Genomic DNA, 26,929 nt, shown 5'->3' with positions numbered 1-26,929 from the left:
GCACTTAGGGGGAGTATGGACAGCGGAATGTATATCAAGGAAAGAGCATATCTTGGTCCACCCTTTGCCCTTGATGTCAAAGGGGGAGAGTGATTTGGTGTTTTTTCCATCAAGTCCAAAGGGGGAAATTGTTGGCATTATGATGCATGTGTTGTACTTGATGGCAACCCTCTCATAGAAGAACATCTCACTTATATACAATCAGATGAATCTACAGAAGAGATATCAGATGTGACATAATACATGGGATGCAGGACAACTCAAAGGAATCAAATGACAATTCTCAGTATGACAAGATTAGCTTTGCCATCAAGTCCAAAGGAGGAGATTTTTGGCATTATGGTACATATGTTGTACTTGACAGCAACCCATTCACCTCAGATGATAAATTATAGTGCAGCAAAGTTCACGCAATTTCATGCAGATAAAAGGTTTCTTTCATGTAGAGAAAAGTTCACGCACTTTCATGAGGATAAAAGTTTCTTTCATGTAGAGAAAAGTTCACGCACTTTCATGAAGATAAAAGTTTCTTTCATGTAGAGAAAAGTTCACGCACTTTCATGCAGAGAAAAGTTTTCTTTCATGTATAGAAAAGTTCACGCACTTTCATGCAGAGAAAAGTTTTTTTCATATAGAGAAAATTTCACGCACTTTCATGCAGAGAAAAGTTCCTTTCATGAAGAGAAAAGCTCACGCACTTTCATGGTTTGCTCATGGTATTAGCCCGACAGTTTTTGATCCTATGGTTTTGGTTTGTGGTATTGCATCCAAAAGTGTTGACCCCAAGTATTGGGTTCATTGTATTGTGTTATTAACGTTTTGGACCGTGGTATTGTGAAAGGCCTAAGACTATAAAAGAGGAAGGAGATCATTTGGCAAATGATCAATCTGAATGAATGGAATATCTAATAAGTGCTAGATCTGAAATATTTGTGATTGGGGTTATGGAGCAGATCTGGATCTGAATCAAGGAGAAACCTGAGTATTATTGACTGATCTCCATGGCACATGATCAGATCTGTAGATCTGATAGTCTGGGGTATGCTTGAAGACTGAAAAACTATCGATACCCACAAGACCGCAGGAGCAACACGGTGCAGGTGCGGATACCCGCAGAGTAGAAGAGTGCACTGGTGCGGATGTAGCCGCAGGACCGCAGGTGCGACACGGTGCAGGTGCAGATACCCACAGAGCAGAAGAGTGCGCAGGTGTAGATACCCGCAGATAAGAAGACTGTGCAGGTGTGGATACCTGCATATCAGAAAGCAACAGAGGCGCGGATTTTCGCAGATGTCTATTGGTGAAGTTGCAGACCCTGCTTGAAATTTGTTTTAACTACATTTGACTATTCTGCAGGGTTCTAGGTGCATAATTGATGTCTGGTTACTGGTATTGATTTCTGATAACAACATGATTATGTTTAGCTTTAGTATTGATGGTGGAATGGATCAAGTTCTTAATGACTTATCTTTATGTGATTTGATGGACTAGATTTGGTTGCTAACTCACATATTATCCTTGTATATGTATTGATCTGGTGTTTGGGAGATTTAGAAGATTGATTGATTATGTGCTTCAATGATTAATGGGTCCAGTATGAAAATTGGATGAAATGTGGCCTTTCAGATTATGTGTTGTGCTTTAGGAGTATCCAGTATGAAAATGTATGAAATGTGGTACCTGGAGGAGAGAAGATTGTAGGTCGGCACCTACGTGCTAGTATCTTAGCTAGTACAAGAGCTAAGGGGGTGGTAGCTCCCTTCCAGTAGCAGTTGAAAACTTTGGAGCGTTGTAGCAGGTAGCAACCTGCGTACTAGTAAATGGACTGGCTAGTACAAGAACTATGGGGGTTGTAGCTCCCTTCCAGGAGAGACTGGAGAACGAGAGAGGGTTGTAGATCTCTGCAGGTAGTGGCATGCGTACTGGTAAGGGACTGCACTAGTACATAACTTTTGTAAAATGATTTTCTTATTAAGAAGAAGATTGAGATGACTTGCAGCAGGTGGTTTTCTCCCACATTGGGTTTCCACCTTATATCATGGTGTTCATGTGTGTGGCTTATGTGTGATGATCTGTTCTATTTTACTACACCTGTTTACTGTTAATATGGTTAATAATGTTCTAATGCACTCTTTGAAGATCAATTAACTGAATCATAAGTTTACTGAATATACGCCAGTATTCTTAACTGAAGTAGCATATATGAATCAGAGTATGGGAATGGAAAAGTTTTATTGACTTAATAATACTGATTCACCCCCCTCTCAGTATTATTTCCAAGAAGAAGAAGAAGAAGAAGTTGCCAAGGGGACCCTAACATCCACACCAGTACCTATCCTACTTTCCCACACTTTTCTCCATCATTTTTGGCATTTCTTTCACCCCGCTATGCTTCTTTTTCAAAAACTATGTTTTCTATAGGAGGTTCTATATTTTGTATAGGAGGCTCATGTAGGAATTATAGAGAGCCAGAAATGGATTTAAAAGGTAATCTGGGGGACAGGTAAGCTTCATGAAGAACCTATAAACCCTCATACAATCTTCAAACCTTCTTTCCATCATTTCCAAGCTTGCATCACACCCCAAGCATTATTCTTCTTCCTGTCCAAGAAAAAGACAAAAAAGAGTTTTTCCGGAAAAGAAAAAAACAAAAAAATAAGAGAGGAAACAACAACATCCACCTCACCTGAAGCCTACCTATTACCTCTCCATCTTTATCTACATCCTCGGAATCCTCCTTGCAGCTCCAAGCACAAAAAGAAGCTGAAGTTTCAAGGGGAGAAAAAACTACAAGAGCTCCTGTAGGAATTCCTCTAGCAGTTGATCCCATCAAAACCCAGCACTAGCAGTAGGAGAATTCAAACATGAAGGTTGAGAAGGCACCTGAAGCTTAGACCCACCCAAAGAAGAACCTCTACAAGACATAGCCACACATTAGCAAGTAAACAACATGCATCAAAACAAATCAAGGCATGCGGAAGAGAGAGAGCCACAACACCTCACAGTAAATACATTTGGATCATAGGTAAGTAACTAACCTGCTCCTCTATTTGCATTTGTGTAATTAGGGTTCATGCAAAAGCAACGAGATGGTTGAGGTTGAAGGAGGGAAAGGTGGCCAGTTAACTTAGCCACCTTCATCTAGTTGACTCCACTCATCCGAGATGTCACCCACACGTGTGCACAGTCAACTCAAGAAAGATGTCAAGGATAGGTAGTGGAGGAAGTGTGAACTCCGATGCAATCATGAGGGATGATTCCAAGGAGGAGCCGTCTAATGAGGCGGAGGAATTTCCTGGATGGTCAAAAGTAGTTAGAATCCGGGCAAAAATATTTCAAAAAATCTTGGAGCGGCAATATATGAATTTTGTTTTTGATTATGGAAATGGATTCAGCACCATCAAAAATGTCTAGGACACCTAAATTTTTGAAGTTTAATGACTATAACTTAGATTTACAAAAATCGTTGTAGGATTTTCTCTAAATATGACCATAATTTCTATAACTTTTTGGGCAACTCCTCCGTCTCGTTAGACTACATGTTACAAGGAAGGGCCATGATGACAAGGCAAGTGGGGACCAATGATCCAAATATGGCCAACATATACTTTGCCAGCTCAACCCCCATCACCGAAAATATCCATATAGGGTAATAAGTACTCCTTCCCGAGCACTCTCACCACATTTTCCTTCATTCTCTCCTCGTAAATCAGCTACAATAGTCTCCTTGTGGCCCCACAGCCTCATAACCATCTTCCTCCATCGATCTCTACCATATTCTTGCTCTTGGCATTTTCTACAAGAGCAGTTACAGGTTCTACACGAGCACCTAAAGGAATTCTACAGGAGGGACAACATGCTTCTACAGGAGGGGCAGTGAGTTGTTTTGAAGCAAGAAAACATGGGTTTTAGCATGAATTTCAGTCTGAGGAGGTAGGTTCCATGCATGCCCCCATTGAATATAAATATATGCAAGCAATGGTTTCAATTTGAGGAGGAAATAAAGCTTTAGGAGGAGGAAATACATACAAAAATTATTCTTATTTAAAAAGAAAAAAAAACAGTCTCTGTTTCTCTATTCTTCTCAAAAATCGTTGTCTCCATCTCCACATTCAGTTTCCCAAAAGAGTATAAACAAAATTATAGGAGGATTTATGAGATAAGAGCCCACCAACTCCACCAAGCTCCATGCACATCCATAGGCAATAAACATCTTCACAAGGGCAAATTGGATGAATTTCTTTGAGAAATTCTGAGGTTTTGATGAGGAGATTGCCCAAGAGTTTTCTCTCTCTCTGGTACCCCACACAAGAACTCATGTCACTGTCAGCTTTAGAGGTCTTTCCATGCATATAACCCCTGAATTTATCAGTAAGGTCACTACCCTTCATCTTGTGCTGCCTTGGAGCAAGGATGAGAAACCAATTGGCCAGGCTCCCAAGAAAAACTTTTTCCAAAACAATGAAACCCCTGTAGAGGATAAAAATGGCATTAGAAGGGCTAGCATACCATATCCTTGGGATAAGGTTAGCTACCAAATAATCAAATTCATATCCTGTGAGGGGAGGTACAACATTTTCTATGGTTATCACTTTAGAATCCTTCATGAATTAAGGTATCACATGGACACTCCAGCCCCTCAAAATCTCAACATCCCCTACTTCCTCCTGCAGTCCCTCATTGACTCCAGCACTAAAGTTCAAGAAGGGAATTCAGAGCAACTAGCTCACCATGGGTTAGTCAAAATCCTAGTGGAAGAGGCCATCCATAGATTTACACTCCCTATAGCATGGGAAGTCTTCCGAAACATAACAGCTGAGGATGACATAAAGGCCTTAACCTATGATATCAGTCCTACTGGCAGTGAGGGGGAAGTGCATCAAGGGGGAGAAGGTGAAGCCACTGGTGATTTAGGAGAACAAGCGAGGAAGGAGGAAGAAACTAAGATAGAGGAGGAGAATGCTGAAGAAACAGAGCAGGAAGAAACAGAGCAAACAGAGACAAAAGGAGACAGAAGGAGGAGAAAAAGAGGCAGAAAAGGCAGAACAAGGAGAAGGGTCCCTTGATACTCTGGAAAGGGAGGCAATAGTTGCCCTCACTACCCTTAGTAAACCAATCAAGCCAAAGAAAAAGAGGAAAATGCATGCCTCCATGTATTTCAAGGCTAGGAAGAGCACAAGAATCAAAACATGCAAACCTCAACCCTTTTCAAAAGTGCCAATTACAATTGAATATTCACCCTCTACCCAAGGAAAATAATCCTCTTCCAAGGCGCCTATCACATATGGAAGGGGGACTCCTAGATCTCCCACAAGGAAAGAAAAGGTAGAAATACAGGACCCAAAAATAGTCCTATATGAGGCTCAGACAGTTCTACAGGAGACATTGTCAAAACTACAAGAGACCCAAAATCTTGAGGAAAGGATGGAAGGACAACCTCAAGTATAGGAGGAAGAAATAGATCTATAAGAATATGATCCCCAGCCTAGTCTTTCCTCCTACTACTATCTACTTGAGGGAGGAAGGATAATTCCACAAAAATTTGCAATTCCACTATGCTTTGAATTAGATAAAGAGAAAATAAGAACACGTAGGTGGATGCAGATAGCCAAATCCAAAGGAGTTGAGGATTATATTGGCCATATGGAAAACAAACTCAGAGAAATGGGCAGAGAGGATAGTGCTATCACACACAAGGAAGCAATTACAAGAAGCCACCTTGAAACTAAAAATGAATTGCTAAGGAGGCAACTGCAAGAGAAAGAGACTTGGCTGGCATGCATGGCCAACTTATCCATGAAGGCATTTCAATGCAGAACATTAGCCAAATCCTATGGCCTCTATCTAAAGGACTAATGGCTTCAATTCCAGATAAAGACTTTGGCACAAAGAGGAACAATGCCTTTCCAAGATTACAGGAAGTATGGATTTGTGTGACCAAAGCACCTTAGAGGATAAACCAAAGATGACAGAATTCTACCTGTATAACATGGCCCACAGAAAAATGAATGTGTGGGACCCCAATGCCAAGCTAGGGGACCTACAATTAATGGCCATGGTCTCATGGATGAACCATGAAGAATTGAGGGTAGCGGAAATAAAAAGATTGATGATAAAGGAGAAGAAGGAGCCATTAATGATAAGAGTTGAGCCATCAGATCCTATCGTACTCATCAACAAAGAAAACCTGCTTGCCAATGACCCTTAGATTTCCCCTAGATATCTCACCAATCAAGCACAAGACATTGCACATTTTGAGGATATGGAAAGGCTACTTGGGGATGACTATGTTCATGCATGCATGAGGAGATGGAACACCTTACCACACAGTTTGCAGATCAGGCAATATCATTCCCCCATGAGGCTGAAGGAGGCATTGAAAAGAGTGCCAATGTATAAGCACTCCATGCAGAGGTAGAAGGTCAACTAGATTGGCCTCAAACTGAGTCCCCCACTACTGTTAGGCATGTTGGAAGGCAGAAGAGAAGAAGAAGAGGAGGAGTAGTGGGAAGAGATAGAAAGGAAGGCAAGATTTTATGACAAGGAAGAGTAGACCACATCAGAAGCCTGGGATACGAGGGAGGCCACCAGGGCCATAAAAGATGAGGAGATGGACTAAGTTTCTCAGAGGATGAGCAACACCTTTAGTAGGGGGGTGATGATGAGACTCATAAATGGGTAATTATATGGGCCTATTTTATCTCCTAACCTAGACAAATCAACCATTCTCTTATCTTATTGTATGATTTCCAGATTATACTTAGGCTTATGGAGTGAGGTGAGTTAGTTATGATGCCATGTGGTCTAACATTTGTTTAACACAGATTACTGATGAATTTTGAGGTCAAAGGCAAGGAACAAGTGGACAAATGTAGAAATAACTCAAACTGGACAAAGGAGAGGACTTATAGGATGCAATCCCCCTCATTTATTACTCCTCACTTTGAATTCCCCTTCATTCAACTCAAAGTACAAGCAGCCAAATCATGCATTAGAAGGCAGTCGAGCAAGTGGAGGATGACTGATGATTATCTCGAGTTTTGGGACACAAGCCTCCCTGATTTTAAGGAAGTTGTTGGTAACTTCATTTATATAAGTAGAAACGCCTACAACCTCACTAGTGTGGGATTTTTGTTGGATTTTTTCTTATGTAAAATCTTCTCAACTTCTAGCTTATTATTTTGTGACAGTTTCATGTAATCTTGCTATTGTTCTGGAAATAAAAATGGAATCCTTTTTGAGTTAGTATTGAGTTACCTCAAAGGGCTGAAGATCTTCGGTTAGGGCCCAATCCAAAAACTCAAGCTCCTATTTACTTGTATTTTTATGTTTATTTCAGTTTTTATATTAGGTTGTTGTTAGATGTATTTCTTTTATGGTTAAGAAATTTTCCATTTTTGCTCTCTATAGCAGGTTAAGCGGTGATGAAAAGAAGATTCAAAAGGCCATCAATAGTGCCTTGGCATCTCTACCTCCATTTGGGACCATGATTTGAGGCAAAGACCCTCTTGCTGTCCCAAAAACATAGATTTTCCTCATTCATAGGACTTCTAGTGTTTACAACTTTTAGTAGGTTAATAGTCTAGCTTTGCTTTACCTCAGATCTTCTTCATCATGCTCACTTATTTATTTGCAATATTATTCATTCATGCTTTCATTTCTTGCAGCATTTCTCAGCATTTCCTTTCATAGAGCATAGTTTAGACCATTTTTATGCAAAACTCTATTTTTTCTAGATGCACTAATTTCATTACTTCTTTGATCTTATTGGTTGATTGTCAGTTACTTTGGAGCAGATCTCTTCTACTAGTAGACCAGCCTATCAGCCACCCAATCCTCCATCTAATCCATGCCCTACAGGTCGTCCAAGCCTCACCTCAATTCTGCCTTAGTTTCCTGCATTTTCCATAGAACTTCTTCATCTCTCCTTGAGCAAACCCAATCATCTTCCTCTCTCCTGGTGATTCTTGGTAGACCCTAGGTGCCCGAACACCTCATTCCAACCTTCATCAACATTTTCCGTCCATTCTCACACCCTCAAAATAGTGAAAACTGCTCGTGACCTCCTCCTGTAGGCCTCCTGTAGTTGCCTAGTTTTCCTCCTGTAGATTTCCTGTGTCCTCTTGTAGATTTTCCTGTAGGCTTCCTTTTGAAGGCTGAGTGTGGGAAAATCCTCCAGAAGGCCACTTGAGCCATCCTAGGACCCATCCACACCATCCGACATCCTATCAATTCCAAAAGGCACCCTCCAACGCCACCTATTCGCTGCCACATTCACACACAATAAATTATAGGCATGTCAAATTCACATAAAAATACATAAAAATCCAGAAAGATGCGTTCTGCTTATTTACTTCTAGAAATAGCTTAGGTAGATGTTGTTTACTTCCTTGGGTAGGTAATGATATTTCTTTCATGGTTCATAGTGCTTTATGCAAAAGTAGGATTAGTTGGTAAGGTAGGGTTTACTAGGTTTGCTTTACATTTCATTCTTTCTCCTTTCTGTAGTTAGAGTAGCATCTGTAGAGTAATCTTTCTCTCCTTTCATCACATATATATCTTCTTCTGGAATCCATAGAGGTTGGCTTGAGCTCCTAGTGATCTTGGGCCAGCTGACCAAGTGACATCCTGCAGTAAGAACTAGTACTTGTGTATACAACACTGATGCTTCCAAGTTTGTTATGAACTACCAGGTTGATAAGAGTAAAGTAGGCAGCCCACGAGTCACAACATTATTACTGCAATACTGGTGCTCACCAATTACCACCTAGTGACCCACATGTTTTCCATCAACGTGGGTGGTTGTCACATTGTCCTGGGCGTTGAATTTCTTCGCACACTAGGCCCATTCAAAATGTATTTATAAGCATTAGATATGAGCTTTAAGCAGAATGACCACATGCATACCCTCCATGGACTCTAGGCAGGTACTCCTTCTATCATCAGTTTGCATCGAATGGAAAAATCGTTAAAAAATGGCCATCATGGAGTTATCACACAATTTAATGCCATCCAGGCGATCGAGCCCACTACTCTTCATATTCATCCTAAGATGCAACAAGTCTTAAATAGACACCTGTAGGTTTTTGACAAACCTCACGAGCTTCCACCCTCTAGAGGGTAACATGATCATAGCATCACTTTTGACCCAGGGGCACAACCACTGAATGTCCACCCATATAGATACCGTTTCGCCCAAAAGAATGAAATTGAAAAAATCATCAAGGAAATATAAATTCCCTATCCCATTTGTTAATGATTTGCGAATGAACTAAATGGTTCTCAATTCTTTACTAATCTAGATCTTCGCTCGGGCTATCCCCAAATATTCATTTACGACTCTCAAATAGGCCATGTATTCCACCCCCATTTTGGCACTACTCAACTTCACCAAGTATTTTTCAATTGAATGTGATGCTTCAGGTACAGGTATTGGTGATGTCTTAATCTGGGAAGGTCAACCCCTGGCCTTCACTAGCCAACAACTAAGTGGGAAACATCTGGGATGATCTTCCTATGAGAACGAGATGATGGCCAACTTACATGCAGTGGGTACTTGGCAACCATACTTATTGGGGCGGCGTTTCCAAATCCACATAGACCATCAAAGACTCAAATATTTTTTGGATGAATGTCTATCCTTGCCACACCAAAATAAATGGCCAGCCAAAATGTTGGGATATGATTAGGAGATAATTTACAAGAAAGGACGCAAAAATGTCATAGTAGATGCTTTATAATGCCAATTTGAGTAGGATAGTATCCTACTAGAAATCTCTCTTGCCATTCCAGATTGGATTGAAGAAGCCCACAAGGAATGGTTTTCACATCCTTCACTTTCCCAACTCATTAATAACTTGCGAGCATATTCTAATTCCACACGGGGCTACTCTTGGAAGGATGAGATTCTTCACTATAAGGATAGAGTAGTGATATCACCAACATTGACCCTCAAAACACGCATTTTGGCAAAGTTTCACTTGTCTCCCATTGCAGGGCATGCAGGCTTTCAGAAGACTTATGCTTGCACTTGTCATTCCTTCTTTTGGACAGGCATGAAAAATGACATTCTTACTACCCTTTCCCATCCCTACCTCAACATGGACAGATGTTTCTATGGATTTCATTATTGGTCTTCCAAAACTAGGCAACAAGTAAGTCATCATGGTGGTTATGGACAAACTCTCTAAGTATGTTCATTTTTCCCCCTACCCCACCCATTTACCCCCACTTTTGTGGTTCAATATTTCATGGACCAGATCTTCAAACTGCATGGCATGCCCAATTCCATTGTATCTAATCGTGACCTGATCTTCACTAGTAACTTTTGGTAGGAACATTTCAAGCTACAAGGCACCCAACTCCAACTAAGTACTTCCTATCATCCCAAAACTGATGGTCAAACTGAAGCAGTCAACAAATGTCTGGAGACCTACCTTAGGTGTTTCATTTCAAAAAAGCAACATCAATGGGTATAATGGTTACCTCTACCGAATGGTGGTATAATACTAACTATCATGCCACCACCAAGATGATTCCATATGAATCAGTTTATGGTCAATTCTCCCCTTCACCTACTTCTTGTATCCCTCACTTATCAACTCTTATGAGCTTGAAAATGGATGAGGAATGAGTTAAGGTGCATCCTATCCTCTTGTCACTTCCTCCATGGAACTAATTCTAAGTATGGAAGGTCATTTAATGCCACCATTTATGACAAAACCTCCTTCATTTTCTTATAAATTGACCACTCATCTAAGTGATCATGGGCTGGATTATGTTGAATTGTAATGTTAGGCCCCTATGCTACTATTGTAACCCCTTATTGTTATTAGCACAACCCCCTTATTATATTGTTGTACCCTTGTAGTTCCCATATTGTTATTATTGTGCCCCATAGAATCCCAATATTGTTATTATTGTGCCCTTACATTATTATTGTTATGTCGGCTCTGATTATATTATGACCCCTTAGACTCCTATATATAGAAAGGAGGTCTTGTCGTTTGTATCATCGGAGAATTGTTCATTTGTGTAATGTAAAGGAGGTTTCCCCCTCAAAGAGGATTATTTCTGAGGTGTTTATCTATCTTTTCTATTTTTTTGTGAGTTGGTTTTATAACATTTGCTATCAGAGCTTTGGATATTAGGGTTTCGTTGCTCCAAACACGTCATTGTTTCTTTTTCATTATAACTTTTTTAATGCAAAGTTACAGATGCTAAAAAAAAACCCATTTGGGCTGAAATCGTTCTGAACCTAGAGTCCGAATTTCAAAGCTTTTTAGAGGTTTATCATTAAGGGGTATGCCTAGATACTTGGAAGGTAGCTATTCCCTTTTAAACCCAAGAATTCTAGTAATATTTCTCTGAATAGAAATGTTAGTGTTAAAGAAAAAAACTTTTGATTTTTTGAGGCTTACCTCTATCCCTGCTGCCACAGAAAAGTCACTTAAGATGTGTTTGATTTCATTGGCTTCCATGCCTGTGGGTATGCCCTGCAACATAGTATCATCCACAAATTGTTCATGAGTGTTTGCTACTCCATCCAAGGTGAGCTTGATACCCAGGATCTGACCTTTAGCATTTTCCATTTTAATCGCTCTTCCTAGCACTTCCATCATGAGAACGAAGAGGAAAGGAGAGAGTTGATCTCCCTGTCAGAGACTTTTGGAGGGTGCGAAGGTTCCTGAAGGAGCTCCATTCAGCAGTATGGAAAACCTGGTCGTGGTGATAAGTGCCATAACCCATCCTATCCAATTTTGGCCAAAGCCATAGGCTTTTAGAATTGCTCTTATGTAATACCAACTTAGCTTGTCATAGGCTTTCACTAGGTCCAACTGAATGATCATGCCAACTTGTTTGTTGATTTTGAGAGAGTATACCACCTCATGAGCTTGGATGATGTTGTTGAGGATTTGTCTTCCTTCCACATAGCCCGTTTTCTCGTCCAACATGAGAGATGGTAGAAAGGGTTTGAGTCTATTAGCTATCACTTTGGAAATCATTTTGTACACCACATTACATAAGGCTATGGGTCTGAAGCCATCCAAATCATGGAATTTTCTTGTTTTGGGATTAAATCAATGAAGGAAACATTAAGAGTCTTCAAAACCTTTTTGGATTTTCTTGAGTCTTCCACCACCACAAGGATATCATGTTTGACTACTTCCCAGTAGGCTTTGAAGAAGTCTACATTGAATCCATCCGGGCCTGGAGCTTTTCCATTTTTCATTTCATTAATCACTCCACTAACCTCCTCTTCTGATACTAGCCTATTAAGATTGTGGTTGTCCTCCCTGGTGACCATCTAAGGGATATACTGAGTGAATTGGGCAATGAACCTAGATCTGTCCTCTAGAGGTTCCTCTACTATACTGAGGAAGTGTTGTACAAGGATCAATTCCATATCGTTGTGAGAGACAACCTCTACCCCTTGAGAATCTTTGAGCTTTGTGATTTTGTTATGTGCCCTATGAGTCATGGTGGATTTGTGAAAGAATTTTGTATTCCTTTCTCCCTCTCTAACCCATAGTATCCTTGATTTTTGTCTCTAGAATATTTCCTCTTGCAAGCATCACTCTTCCCATTCTCCCTGCAAAGGGTCAGTTAGTTGTTGCCACTCCTCAGTAAATCCATATGTGATACTGATCTAATTGATCTCCTAGAGCTTCTGCTCAGCTTCTCTTTTGTCTTTGAAGATATCACCAAATTCATTTTTGTTCCAATCTTTAATTTTGGATTTGTATGTTTGAGTTTCTGTTGGAGAATGAGAATTCTAGTGCCTTGAATGTTCAAATCCTCTCTCCACCATTTGTCACTATTACTGGTGAATGTAGGGTTAGAGAGCCAAGCATTTTTGAACCTAAAAGGTTTGTTTCTTGGTGTGCCCATAAAGGTGGATTCCAGCTGTACAGGCCAGTGATCCAATCCTCCAAAGGGTAGGATAGAAACTGTCATGGTAGGGCCTCTGAGAATGAGGTCCTCTGAAATAATAAATCTATCCATTTTGGAGGCAACTTGAGAAGCCCCTCCCCTCTTGTTGTTCTAGGTGAAGGTTCCATTTATTGTTTCAGTGTCCACAAGACCCATGTTCATTACAAAGTTCTAGAAGGCCATGGAGTCTCTTCCTAACTATCTAATGCCACATTTTTTCTCTGAGAGAGATCTTATCATATTGAAATCTCCAGCAATGATCTAGGGAATGTTGGGGTGTCTTGCCCTTAGATCCTCAAGGGAGATGAGAAGCTTGAGCTTGTCTGCTAGCTTCCGAGGTCCATAAACATTTGTGATCATGTATATTTCCTTATCACCTACACGTTGACAAACCAAAGAAAGATAGTTCATGGATGCTTCAGCATCTAGGATTCCAAATTTCTATGGATCCCAAGCGTGAGAATCCCCCCCACCGAGTTGCTTGCTTTAACCTATAGATACTCATACTGGATTAGCCACTTATTATGAATTTTTCTAAACTTATCCATCGAATATTTTGTCTCTTGAATAAAAACCATATCTATTTTTTCTTCTTTAATTCTATTACTAAGATTCCTTTGTTTCCTTTTATTTCCTATGCCTCTAATATTCCAGCTTGTGAGCTTCATTAAGAAAGACTAACAAAGGAATAACTCATCAAATCTTTCATCTTACCTGAGTTAATTAGTAGTTCCCCACATTCGTTCAGTGGCTCATTTTGTCTTTTTCTTCCTCTTTTCCTACCTGAGTTCTTTGGAGATTGTGCCTGTACTTTCTCCATCATTTTGACCCCACTATGCTCTTGGCTTTCATGATTTCTTTTGACTCTAGTTCCCTTTGATTATGATCTCCATAGAAAGATATGTTGCACCCTGTCATAATCCTCTTTTCGCTGGGAATATACTCCTATGGTCGTCTGTTGTTCAGAAAGTTTTCTAGATCTAGATTTTCCCTATCTAGAACCTCCTGTAGTTCATCATCCTCCATTCCTGCTTCACTCGGAGTCATCTCATGGTCCCTACATTTCTCCATAAAGCTTTGTAGATTGTCCTTTTGTTGGTTTTTTACTATGATATCCTCCATGTCAGCTTCCTTTCCCTTCTCATTGTTTATGTTCTACATATCTTGGATTGTTTCCTTGTTCTCCTCTTCTTCCTGTAGGATCTTGAAATGATTGTGTCTTGAATTTCTATCCTCATTCATCTTATCTTGTGGGCATTTACGACCTTTCCCTTTGCTCCCAACCTTGGTAAAACCCTCGTGATTTTTATCGTCAGTAGTTTTCGCATTTCCTTCCATATTGTTTGTTGGGTAGTCTCTAAATAAATGCCCATGTTCATGGCGTTTGCAGCACCTAAATGGGATGTACTCATAGTCCACAGTCTCCACCCATTCTTCATAATATATTTCTAAAATTATCGCTTCAAGAAGGGCTCCACATCAGTCCATTTTCACACATATTTGGGCAAAGGAGGTATATCTTCCTTTCAGAGTTGCCTCTGAGATCTTTAGGAAGTGCCCCAGCTTGTTGCCTATTTTTCTTAGATATTCTAGTAGCTAATGATCCAAAGGAAGGGAGTATAGTCTAATCCATACCGGTACCAATCTGAATGTTTCATGTTCCGGGACAAAGTTCATAATCCATGGCCGCATATAGAGTCCTGCTGGAGAGTATAAATATGATCCTCCCTCAAAAATTATATCTTTATCCTCTAGGCTCATGAACACCACTATGAAGAAGCCCTTAGAACCTAGATGTAGATGTATTTCCCCCTTTGGCTTCCAATGGATCCTTATCCAAATGTGTAATGCCCTCTCCATCGGCCATAACCCCATAAATTTGAATATGATCGCATGTTCCATCATATGATCCCTATGTTCTTGAAGAACTCGATTGCTCAATATGACCCAGGGAATAATGTTCGACTTGGGTTTGTAGACCCTCGTTGTCCTTATGGAGATAGGTTTTCTACTATTGCCTCCATTCTCCTTCTCGTTATTTGTTTCCAACTAATTCTCCTTTTCTTCTTGCCACTTATACCTTCTCCAGGCATTTTTTAATATGTTGCTTTCCCATGTCCTTACTTCCATATGTAACTACCTGACTATAGGAGGCAGTAACATTCCCCCTTGTGCATCCCGCCATGGTTCCCAAAGTCAAAACCCTAGTGCCAACTTCAACCCTAGCTGAAGTTGTAGACCGATCCCTTTGCCTCACCTTCATATTCTGTGACAAGGATTCTCTCACTATGAAAAAAATCCCAAATTGTTACAATATTCATATTCACAAACAAATTTTGATTTTAAGATCTTCATATTGACAAATATAGTTTCATTTTAATATATTTATGATAAGTGGGGCCATGTTCATATTTGTATGACACCAAGAGTAAATCAAACAACAATTATAATTCAATTGTGATAAAATTAGACAATTCTCTTGATTTCATGTCAAAAAAACCTTTGAGTTGATAATTTAGCACGTAAAAAAATTCAGTATTGAAGAGTCAACTTTAATTGACATGATGATTTAGCACATAGTTCATTTGAGGTGAGAAAAATAGATTTATATATATCATGTATCTGGGGATTGTTGGTTGGAAATGTTTTGAAAAAGGAGATGGTCGACTAGTATGAAAGGGATTAGTTTAGATTCTTTAAAAGCCAATTTTGTGCTTCTGATATTGTTTGCTTTGGAGAGAAATCTACACTACTAAATTGAACTAAATCAGTTTTTTCATGATTAAGCATAGAAGTTGTTTTAATAGTGAATAGTTATTTTTTATTTCAAATGTCTCCATTAAATAGCTCTAACTAACATTATTGAGAATGATTTGACCTTTCTTTTATAATTTGCAAGCCCATATACCTGTGCACAAATACCAAATAAAAATGATAAAAATAGAGCTTCAATTAGAGAAATCGATCGAAGCAAGTGAATAGTAGGAATGAGGAGAGAAAATTCTAAAAAAATTTCAATATTAATCGACTTACATTCCAAGCATCATTACTGTATCTTGCGGATTAGTTATAGGAGACATATTAAAGGTCAACCCTTAAATTACCCCATAGAGAGTCCACACCTAGAACTTGGTATTTCTAGATAACAATGAGGCCATCCATAAAGGGGAAGATTCATGGATTATCTGATATGAAAAAACATGTAAAAAATATCATAATCACGTAATTACGCTTGAATAATAAAACACATACGGTATTTTTGACATGTTCGCATAAAGCAAAACCCATAAAAGATCTCTTCCTTGAGTCTTATGTCCATTTTGTTTGTGTTGAATAGGTCCTTCCAAAACCAAGCCCAAGAACACATTGTGATATTAAAAGGAAAGAATACCGATAATCCTAGCTTATAAATTCAAAGGCTTATGCACAACAATGATAGGAACAACTACAAATATCGTAAAACTAGAAATACAATGGATTCATGAAAGAAAAATGATTGATAGAGTTATGTTAGATACAGTTTCAAATTTCATCCGAACTAAAAAAGTAAGAAAGAAACTACTAATCATTATTCATGGGCATGTTTGCTAACAAAGAAAAGGTAGGAATTGAAATATCATTTTTATATGTTTACACATAGTCAAATATCCTGTAGATGAGACATGGGGGATGGTAAAATGAGTCTATTGGACCACTTAAAATGACCTCTATTTCTTTGATTTCTAGACCCTCTATCACTTCTCATGATGCCCTCCCCTCTATGCAAGAGATCAACTGTTCTTTCTCAGGATTCACCAACTTCCCTTAGAGCTCTTGGATTGACCACCTAGACAATGGTCACATACCAGCCATCAGCCTTGATAGATATGTTGGGCACCCTATTACATGTTTCCATTGAGTCTTCCCAATACAATTCTGAAAGACCCTCCCCTCCCTCCCAGTGTAGCATCTTTAGTATGTAGCGGTCGGAGGGGGGAAAGGTTTGAAGAGTATGTCCTATTTCATAGGGTTAATATAAAAGAGCCTCATGGGAAGGTTAAAAGAAAGAGTTATGTGTATACATTTGTCCTTGTTAATGCAATAAGGTACCTAGGAGAGGTATTCACCTTCACTTCTATATTTCAAGTACCTAGGAGAAACTTTGTTGAGTGCTGTCAATTAATCACAGAGTAGTTTCAAAATCATTCTTGCTCACACCTTGATTTATTGTAATCACCATGAGGCTTTTACAAGGAACACTATTCCTTCTTTGGACTAAACTACAATTCCTACTGTAATCTTCTAGGCCTACTTATATTTACGGGACTTAGACGATTCCTTTTCTCTCACGATAATAAAATTGCAATCCATGTAGACATTATAAAATTATATTATGCCAAGACCCAACAAAGAGATTTGTGAAATGATTTTGAACCAAATATTTAAATTACCACATGTGTCCATGTGGCCATATGGGCCCCTCATGGATCCACTTCCCTCATGACTCTATTTTCAGCAACAAGCCATGAGTTGACTTGCCTGACTCTATTTTCCATAACATCCCATAAAATATGTGGATGAAGCTAGATGAAGTTGTGGCATGCTAATATGATTATATAGGGTAGTTATCTATTTCGCTAGTAGTATTCATATCAATATTCACTAGTAATATGAAGTAGTGATGGCATATACCTTCTCCTTCCTCTACCCCACCTCTTCCCCTCCTTCTCTGCATCGGATCGACCTCTTCCACCTCCTCATGCTTGTATTCTCAAGGATAATAAAGAGGAAGAACAAGAAGAAGAATAAGAGAAAAAGAAAAAATTTGGCCCATCAATATGGATGGGGAATGTTGCCAATAGGGGATGCTATTCTTTACCTCTTGCAGTACCCTCTCTTGTAAATTTTCCCCAAAAGCGGTAGGGTTAAGGCTAGGTTTAGCAGTATTGATCTGTGGAGGTGTGATCAACCGTGACAAAATTTGGGAAATGATGTAGGAAATGGTTATGGAGAATGATATTCTATATCCACAATGTAGTAGCAAGAAAAGGAGGGAATTTATTCAAGAAAAAAAGCCTTCCAGTAATATAATTTAGCACTAAGAACCTCAATGAGGTTCCTCCTCTTCCTCATCTTGCAATCCCAACCCCAAGACAAATTCCTCCTCCTCATGTCTCAGAGCCAAGAAAATTGATGGCAATGCAAATGTTCATGATTTGTAATGGTAATTGTAGTTTCAGACAAGAAGATTGATGATATAAGATAAACAATTAAGGGGTCATTATTAGGAGTATTATTATGGTTATAAATATTTTTTGTATCTAATTGGAAACAATAGTTGCATCATCATCGTCATCATCAAGAATTAACAATCCAAAACTTCATTTGTTCATTCAAATTTATGGTGTCTCTAGATCTGTGTATTATGGGATCATCATGAAGTGGGTCTTATCATGAACTGGGATACTGTCATAGCTTATAGAGATCATAAACTCGTCAATGTTCTTACCTACTACATGTCACATGCTAGCTGCTTTTTTCAATTATTCTGGAAATTTGTCGTTTTCCTACCTTTTATTGATAAGACAGATCCTTACATTTGTATTCATTGTTTTTATTTTCCAAATTAGCTTTTTGGGTGCAAGCCTAGAGGAATTTGGTAATAATTAACAAATATTCTACATGTAAGAACCTACAAAAGCATATTGGCCCCATGTTGCTAAAAAAATGGGAAGTTTGGGTTGGAAGAAAAAAATAGCATCATTGTCTTTGTTCATTGTAAGTTATTTTTGTTGTCCTTCAATGTAGAATTATCCTCTTATGCAGATTTCTTTCCATATTGGGATTCAATTAAAAATTTAAATTTGTAACTTTTTATTTTCTAAGAATATTCACCACGATAATAAAACAAAAATTGAAACCATCAATCTTGCAATGCTCATGTTCATTATTTCTTGGGAGACTTGTTGTACCTATTTCTCATAGGGAGTCCTTGGCTGCAAAAACTACGTGAGGAAACCAACTCAACTAGCGTTTAGGTTCAACATGTTCCTTGAACTAGAGGGGCCTCCCTCAGTGATTATGAGGCTTTGTTTAATGTTGTTCACCTCTCACTGAACAATAGCGTTTGAAGCACAATGGCCAGATTTACAGTTTTAATTGGGGGTGATTTGCAATCAATGGAAATCTCTACCCATGATTAAAGGCCCCTCTCGCAGGGTCCCTTCAGAACGTGTTAGCTTCCAGCCTGACAAAATGGCTTAGATTTTCAAGGATTATGATAGAATAATGTAAGTATATTCCTAATAATTAAGTAGTCAGACAAACTTCTTAACAACTAACAAAATTTGGATGCATGTAGAAGATTTATATAGCCCAAAAAAACACATTGCAGAGTATTCAAGAAGACCAAACAGAGACCAATTCTAAGAGGAGCTCTTTTGAACAGATAGTCAATTAAGCTAATCTCTTTTAATGGCTATTAGAAGGCATAAAGCAGAAACCACTCAAAGAGGAGTTATCTTGGAAAAACAATACAATAAGCTAATCTTTTTCTAAAGGTTATGATTTTGGAGGGAATTTAAGAATGGATTTATACTCAATCCACACTTACCCATACCTTCCTATAAATGCTTTGAACATGTGTAGAAACAAGATATGAAAGACTAGAAAGACATACTATAAATCACAAAATTTTGTCAAACTAGAGTCGGAAGGCTTCCATTAGAAATCCAATAATGGAAGCTATTACAAAGTGAAGAGCCTTGGCATCAAAAGCGCACACATATTACTTCAATTGATTAAGTATTTATACAATTTCCTCATAAAATATCTTGATGAAAATATCAAGAGCTATTACAAATATTTGAAACCTATATTACAAAAATAGAACAGAAATAGAGGTAAATAAAACTATTTCAATAGTTCTTGTACTATCCTTAAGGATTTCTGTTGATAAAGAAGAGAAATTTGAATTTTATTGCAACTCATATTTGATGAGGTGTCTGCCAAGTCACTAACTGTCCTTAGCCTTTTCCTCCTGAATTTATGAAAAATAGGGTCCAGTCATTCCTTCGAATATCTCAATCCGAGATAGCTGTGTGAAAACTATGAGAGGTTTTTGTATTATATTACCTTAGGAAAAAAATCTCTTGCACTTTCCAAATATTTATATCGAATTATCTACAATAGTTTCTACAAAAAGCTGGCTTAAACTAGACATTGCATTGTCGAAAAAATAGGCTAAACATGATGAGTGTGTATCTCCCAAACCCTAACACTTGTGTGAAACATGGGATAGGCTTTTGTATTTTGTGATCTTATGAACCAAAACCTCTTCCAATTTCCAGATATTCATCTTTGTTTAGTCAATATATCCTCTTCAAAAAGGTTAGTAGAACAAGAAATGTATAGAAAACATGCCTTCAAAGATGCATTTGTACCTCCCAAACCATAATAGATATTAGAGAAATGAGAGAGGTTTTCTCACATGAGGATTTTTTCAACAAAAACCTCTTTTAGGTTTGGAAAATTCATTCCCAGCGGTGTTTAAACCATGTTTTAAGTTCCTTTATTACATCATTTAATCATGTTTAAATGCATGATCAACTAAATCAACCAGCTAATGAAACTTAAATTTAAATTTTGAGGGCACATTTAATCTCTAATGCCCATTTATTATTTATAAACTACTAAAACTTATTATATCAGAAAATTCAAATTATCAAAACTAATCATGTTACAAGATCGTCTCCAATGGGGACTACTTCCCCTTGTGGGATGCAGAGAATTAGTGGACGAGTTTCCTTTAGTGTTGGGCATGGAGTCATACCATAAAATCACAAACCACTGATTTGTATTCTTATGTAGAAACATAACCAATTCCCATGGATCAGCGTTGTCATTTATACTCTTCTAGTTCACACTCTATAAAATGCAACCATATGCCTGAACTAATTCAGATTCTCTTTCATACTGAAATCTGAAAACTGAAAAGTTCTAGAGACTGAAAATATAAGTTGATCTATCGTATACTCTTCAAATCACACCACTCATAAATAGTGAACACATTGATCTACTGCATACTAAAACTCATATTATCTATTCAATCCCCACACTTCTATCTAATTGAACTAAAAAACTTTACATTGTTAGGTATAATCGGCTTTCCAATGTAACCAAGTGTGTAGTATATTTACTGACAAACCACATTACCGACAGCTAAACATCTAAAGAATATATATAATATGAACATGAAATCCCATGGGAATCTTATACTCACACGTGTACTTTAAAAGTTGCTTCCTCTGTAGACATTTTAGATTTCTCACCATGACTGAGAGGGAGAGACATATATTTTTGATTGCAAGTATCAATGAACCTTGCATACCAATAAAGACAATTGAAATTTCAAAACAGTAGGATCAGTTACCCAGTGGAATCACCATATGACAAAGTGGAGTCTCCAGGTGAAATAAATGCAACCAATAATAAATCCCTACTCCTTGTTCACCAACAAGGAATAGATCTAATCTTTATCATTCCCCGGAGAAAGATATGTTTGTTACTTCACTCACGAGAAATGATGCTACATGTTGTACCTGTTTCCCATAAGCAGTCCTTGATTGTAAAAACTATGTCAGGAAACCAATTCAACTAGGCTTTAGGTTCAAGTTGGCCCTCGAACCAGAGGGGGCTCCCTCAGTGGTTACGGGGCTTTGTTTAATGTTGTTCACTTGTCAATGAAAAACAACCTTTGAAGCAAAATGGCCAAATTTATGGTTTTAAATGGGGGTGGTTGGCAATCAATGGCAATTTCTATCCATGATTAAGGCCCTCTCTCATAGGGTCCCTTCAGAACGTGTCAGCTTATGGCCTGACAAAATGACTTGGCTTTTGAAGGATTATGATACAAGAATGTAAGGAGATTCCTAATAATAATTAGTCCAACAAACTTCTTAATAACTAGGTAATTTGGATGTGTGTAGAAGATTTCTACAGCCCAACAAAACACATTGTAGAGTATTCAAGAAGGCCAAACTGAAACCAATTCTAAGAGGTGATATTTTGAACAAATTGTCCAATAAGCTAATCTCTTTTAATGGCTATCAGAAGGCATAAAGCAAAAACCAGTCAAAGAGGAATTATCTTGGACAAACAATCCAATAATCTAATCTCTTTCTAAAGGTTATGTTTTTGCAGGGGTTTTAAAATAGATTGATATTCAATCCACACTTACCCAGACCTTCCTATAATTGCTTTGAACAAGTGTATAAATAATATATGAAACACTAGAAAGAAATACTAGAAATCACAAAATTTTGTCAAACTTGTGCCGGAAGGCTTTCATTAGAAATCTTATAATGGAAGTTGTTAGAAAGCAAAGAGCCTTGTCATCAAAAGGCCAGACATATTACTCCAGGTGATGAAGTATTTATAAAATTTGCTTGCAAAATATCTTGATAAAAATACCAAGAGATATTACAAATATTTGAAAATTGTATTACAAAAATAGAACACAAATAAAGTTAACTAAAACTATTTGAAGAGTTCTTGTACTATCCTTGAGTATTTCTGTTGATAAAGAAGAGAAATTCGAATTTGATTGCAACTCATATTTGATGAGGTGGCATCGAAGTCACTAACTGTCTTGAGCTTTTTCCTCTCGAAGTTTTGAAAAATAGGGTCCAATCATCCCTTAGAATATCTCAATCCGAGCTAGCTGTGTGAAAATTGAGAGAGGTTTTCCTAGTCTGTTTTCTTAGGAACAAAAACCTCATTCTGTTTCCAAAGATTAATCTTTGATTATCAAAAACAGTTTCTGTGAAAACGTGGCTTAAAGAGGACATTTCACAATTGGAAACATTGGCTAGACATTATGAGAGTGTATCTCCCAACCCCTAACATTTGTGTGAAAAGTGAGATAGGATTTTGTAATTTGGGATCTTATGAACCAAAAGCTCTTCCAGTTTCCAAATATTCATCTTTTTCTAGTAAAAATATGTTGTGTAAAAAGTTGACTAAAATAGGAAATTTCTTGAAAACATGCCTTCAATGATGCATTTGCATCTCCCAAACCATAATAGCTATTAGAAAACTGAGAGAGTTTTTCGCACAGGAGGATGTTATCAACAAAAACCTCTTTCAATTTTTCAAAATTCGTTCTGAGTTTTTTTAAACGATGTTTGAATTTACTTTATTACATCATTTAATCATGTTTGAATGCATGATTAACTATATCAACCAACTAATGAAAAATAAATTTAAATTTTGAGTACGCATTTACTCTTTCAGACCTATTTATTATTTCTAAACTACTAAAACCTATTACATCATCAAATTTAAATTATCAAAACTAATCATGTCACAACATGACTCAATCCATGTTCCTATTTAATTTATATTATTTAGCCCACTTTTATCTTTGTAGAAAATTTATTTAAGAGTGATAAATTTACTAGATTTTAACATAGTTTATAGCAAAAAATTGCTTATATGTTAGCATATTTTACATACCATAACTATAAAGAGAAGAAAATTTTGAAGGGTTTAACAACAAGGACGAGGCACAAGGTGCCTACATGAAACTCAACCATAAGAGAGAGGAAGGAAGGATGATATACATGCAAAGCGAAGGCAAGTTGTAGATGCAACATGTAAGTCTCACCGTCTTTCTATTCAGCATTGGATCTAATGACTTTGGTAGGATTCCACCACTACTCCTTCCCTCACAGGCTTTCTATCCTACTTACGCTCCTCACACCAGTCGTCTCTCTCCCATGAATGATATCCATCCAGGCTTGTTGGCAATATGATACATATGTTGTACTTGATGGCAACCCACTCACCTCAGATGATAAATTATAGTACAGAAAAGTTCACGCACTTATATGCAGAGAAACGTTTATTTCATGTAGAGAAAAGTTCACGCACATTTATGCAAAGAAAAGTTTATTTCATGTAGAGAAAAGTTCACACACTTTTATGCAGAGAAAAGTTTATTTCATGTAGAGAAAAGTTCATGCTCTTTCATGCAAGGAAAAGTGCGTATATGTTGGAGAACTTACCTTTGGTCCATGGTAGTTAGTTTTAACCTATGGTTTTGGACCATGGTACCTCGTCAGAAGTGTTGATCTCACGCACTTTCATGCAAGGAAAAGCGCGTATATGTTGGAGAACTTACCTTTGGTCCATGGTAGTTAGTCCTTGGTATTTGAACCTATGGTTTTGGACCATGGTACCTCGTCAGAAGTGTTGATCTCACGCACTTTCATGGTTGGTTCATGGTATTAGTGTTGGCATTATGATACAAGTGTTGTCCTTGATGGCAACTCACTCAGAGACAGGTACAAGTGATGGCAACTTGATCAGAGGACAGATCTCAATACAACAGGACAAGAAAGAGATATACACAGGCTCATTAAGGCAAATCGGCGTGTACACGCAGGTTGGCTTCAGTAAAAGAGCGTACATGTGGAAAACTTATCTTTGGTCCATGGCGGTTATTCCTTGGAAGTTGTGCCTATGTTTTTGGACCATGGTGTCTCGACGGACGTGTTGATTCCTAGTTTTGAAGTTGATGGTATTGTGTTACTATGGTTTTGGACCGTGGTATTGTGAAGGGCCTAAGGCTATATAAGGAGAAGATCATTAGGCAAAGTTGAGAAAGCAAGGTGCAAGAGTGTGTGAGTGATGAAGATCTGAGGAAGTGTGAGATCCAAGTGCTGGTTATGGGTTGGTGATCTGAACCAAGGTTTCACTCATGTGGAGGATGATGAATGATGGAACGAGATCTCAAGGCTTGGAATGATTATCTTCATATGGTATTGTTATAGACATTTTTGTGCCTTACATCATAGAGCATGAAATGTCAATAATCTAAGGGATCCAAAGTCCCTAAACATGTTGTTCTTACCCTTAGAGGAACAAGGTCAGCAAACCACAGCACTGCAAATCAGTTCTCCACTGAAAAACACTCAAAAACAAGTCAATTTTGGATCAAAGCAGCTGCTCCACTAAGGTTTTGCGCTGAATGTCAAGAGCTCCATGGTGTACCTGCCTGCATTGCAAGTGCAACAAAGGCTACCTGCGCTGGGCGTACTTTGACATGTGGAGGAATCTTTTTCTCAATGTGACAGTGCCCAGGAAGCTTCCAAAAAGACACTTGATCATAAGATTCGCCTAATGATGAGTTAAAGAGCTTCTAGAACTCCAAGTGGAAGGTAGAAACTCCGAGTGAAGGACTGAAGAACAACTGGAGTTGAAGAGAACAACAAGTCACACATCAAGCTGACTTATCTTCACTCCAAAACTCTATATAAGGATCTCATCCCATGGGATCTAGGGGGGCAGAATTTAGTGCAAAGAATTTCTGTTGGTTTACAGTTGTGAGCATTGGGTGATTGCTTGAGGGAGGTGAAGAAGAGATTTCTCTCCGTCGGGAAGGTGATGCTGGATTGGACCTTTCATGGTTGTATCACCGCCTGAACCTTACTTCCATATATTAATAATGCATTTGAGGTTCTTCTATTCGCATGTGTTTCAATGGTGTATTGTCTTACTTGCGTCTTTGATTTATGCTAATCCTTGAATCATTTATGAATGCATGCTTCTTGTAGTTTCCTTTCTTTGTCTTGTTTGCAGGACCGTGTGTAGCTGGGCCCGTGAAAAGACTTGGAGCTGGGAGCAAGCGGCAAATAGAGGAGATTGGATCGACCATTTGCGCAAGACATCGGTAAGTGGATCTCTTCCTTTTATCTCTTGCATGTCATAAAGGAGAAACTTTAGATAGCTTTGCTTTCAGCTATTGCTAAGGAACTGTCACCCTTAGAGTGGGTTAGGGTTATTCCGAGTTGGATACTTTCCCCCACAACAGACTGGCGACTCCGCTGGGGAGCGTGTCTTGTTGGTAGCTTGTGTTTCTTGCTATTCATTTCTTAAACAAAGGAGTACTGAATCGAACTGCATTCGAGTCCTTCGAATGCAAAGTAGAGGGCAGCTACTCTAGCCCAGTGCTGGGCATGTTTATGGTTTGAAGAGCTGATCCACAAGGACTCTTTTAAGCTCTTTGTGATAGTGTTCATCTTCCTTTAATCATCCTCTAGTGTATACTTGACTGATAGCCTCTGATTTGGCCAAAAACCGTTGATTTTTGAGCAAACTGTGACCCGGAATCTGAGAGAGACGAGAGTTGTCTCATCAGTGCAGCTGCAACAAAGGCTACCTGCACTGCAACGCAGGTCCCGAAGGGGCTACCTGCGCTGCATCTCAGATTGACAGTGCAGCACCTGCGCTGATCCAGTTTTGCCTTGTGCAACTGGGATTCCCCACTGTCTGTTGCCCAGTTTTCAGTATTGTTTTTGCAGCCTGTTGTCAACCTGTATACCCAGCTGAAACCACTTCTCTTTGCCTTCATTCCGCCTCAGTTGTATGAAGAAATCGTGATTGTTCTTATTGTATTTCTTGCTGTCATTCACAGTTTCCCATAACGAAAGTGAACTAGTCTTGCTATGACCTCTTGGATCTAGACCTATGAGAAAGTGTCGTTGTGATTCTAAGAGCTAGTTTATTGTTGTTCATAGCTGCTTGAGCATTTGCTTTCGTTATATGGTTCGAATTTCAGTATTTCTTGTGTTGAAACAAGTGAATTTTAAGGTGTTCTTTTGATTATTGGACAAAAACTTGTTTTCTTTCGCTTGAAATTGAATTCGAAATTATACAACAGCTTCCTTTCTGTAATACATCAACATTAAGGAAGAACAAAAGAAATACTTGCATTGTGCATGCGCATTTTGACAGCTTGCATGTCGATTTAAGAAAAGTGCATCAGTGTGTGCTCTATGATCTATTTGAAAAGATGATGTCTTTCTTTTCCTTCAGTAGTTGAGGTTTTCATAAGTTGAAGGAATTGAAAAAGCTTTCTTATCATTCTTAGACTGCATTTAGGAGTTGTATCATACATCACGTGGTGATCCATAAAGGCAAACTGCTAAGCAAGATCAACCTAAAAAGAACTGAA

At 38.3% G+C, this 26,929-nt stretch overlaps 1 pseudogene; it reads left to right on the top strand.

Annotated features, from left to right (window-relative positions):
* The window catches only part of LOC149256112 (uncharacterized), a 39,459-nt pseudogene extending 21,325 nt beyond the window's left edge, over positions 1 to 18,134 (top strand).
* Positions 18,135 to 26,929: the final 8,795 nt, after the last annotated feature.

The sequence above is a fragment of the Pinus tabuliformis genome, chromosome 7, assembly GCF_031772625.1.
Source record: "Pinus tabuliformis cultivar Carrire ecotype Pingquan chromosome 7, CPIR1, whole genome shotgun sequence".
Taxonomy (NCBI): Eukaryota; Viridiplantae; Streptophyta; class Pinopsida; order Pinales; family Pinaceae; genus Pinus; species Pinus tabuliformis.
This window is presented reverse-complemented; position numbering and strand designations above follow the sequence as displayed.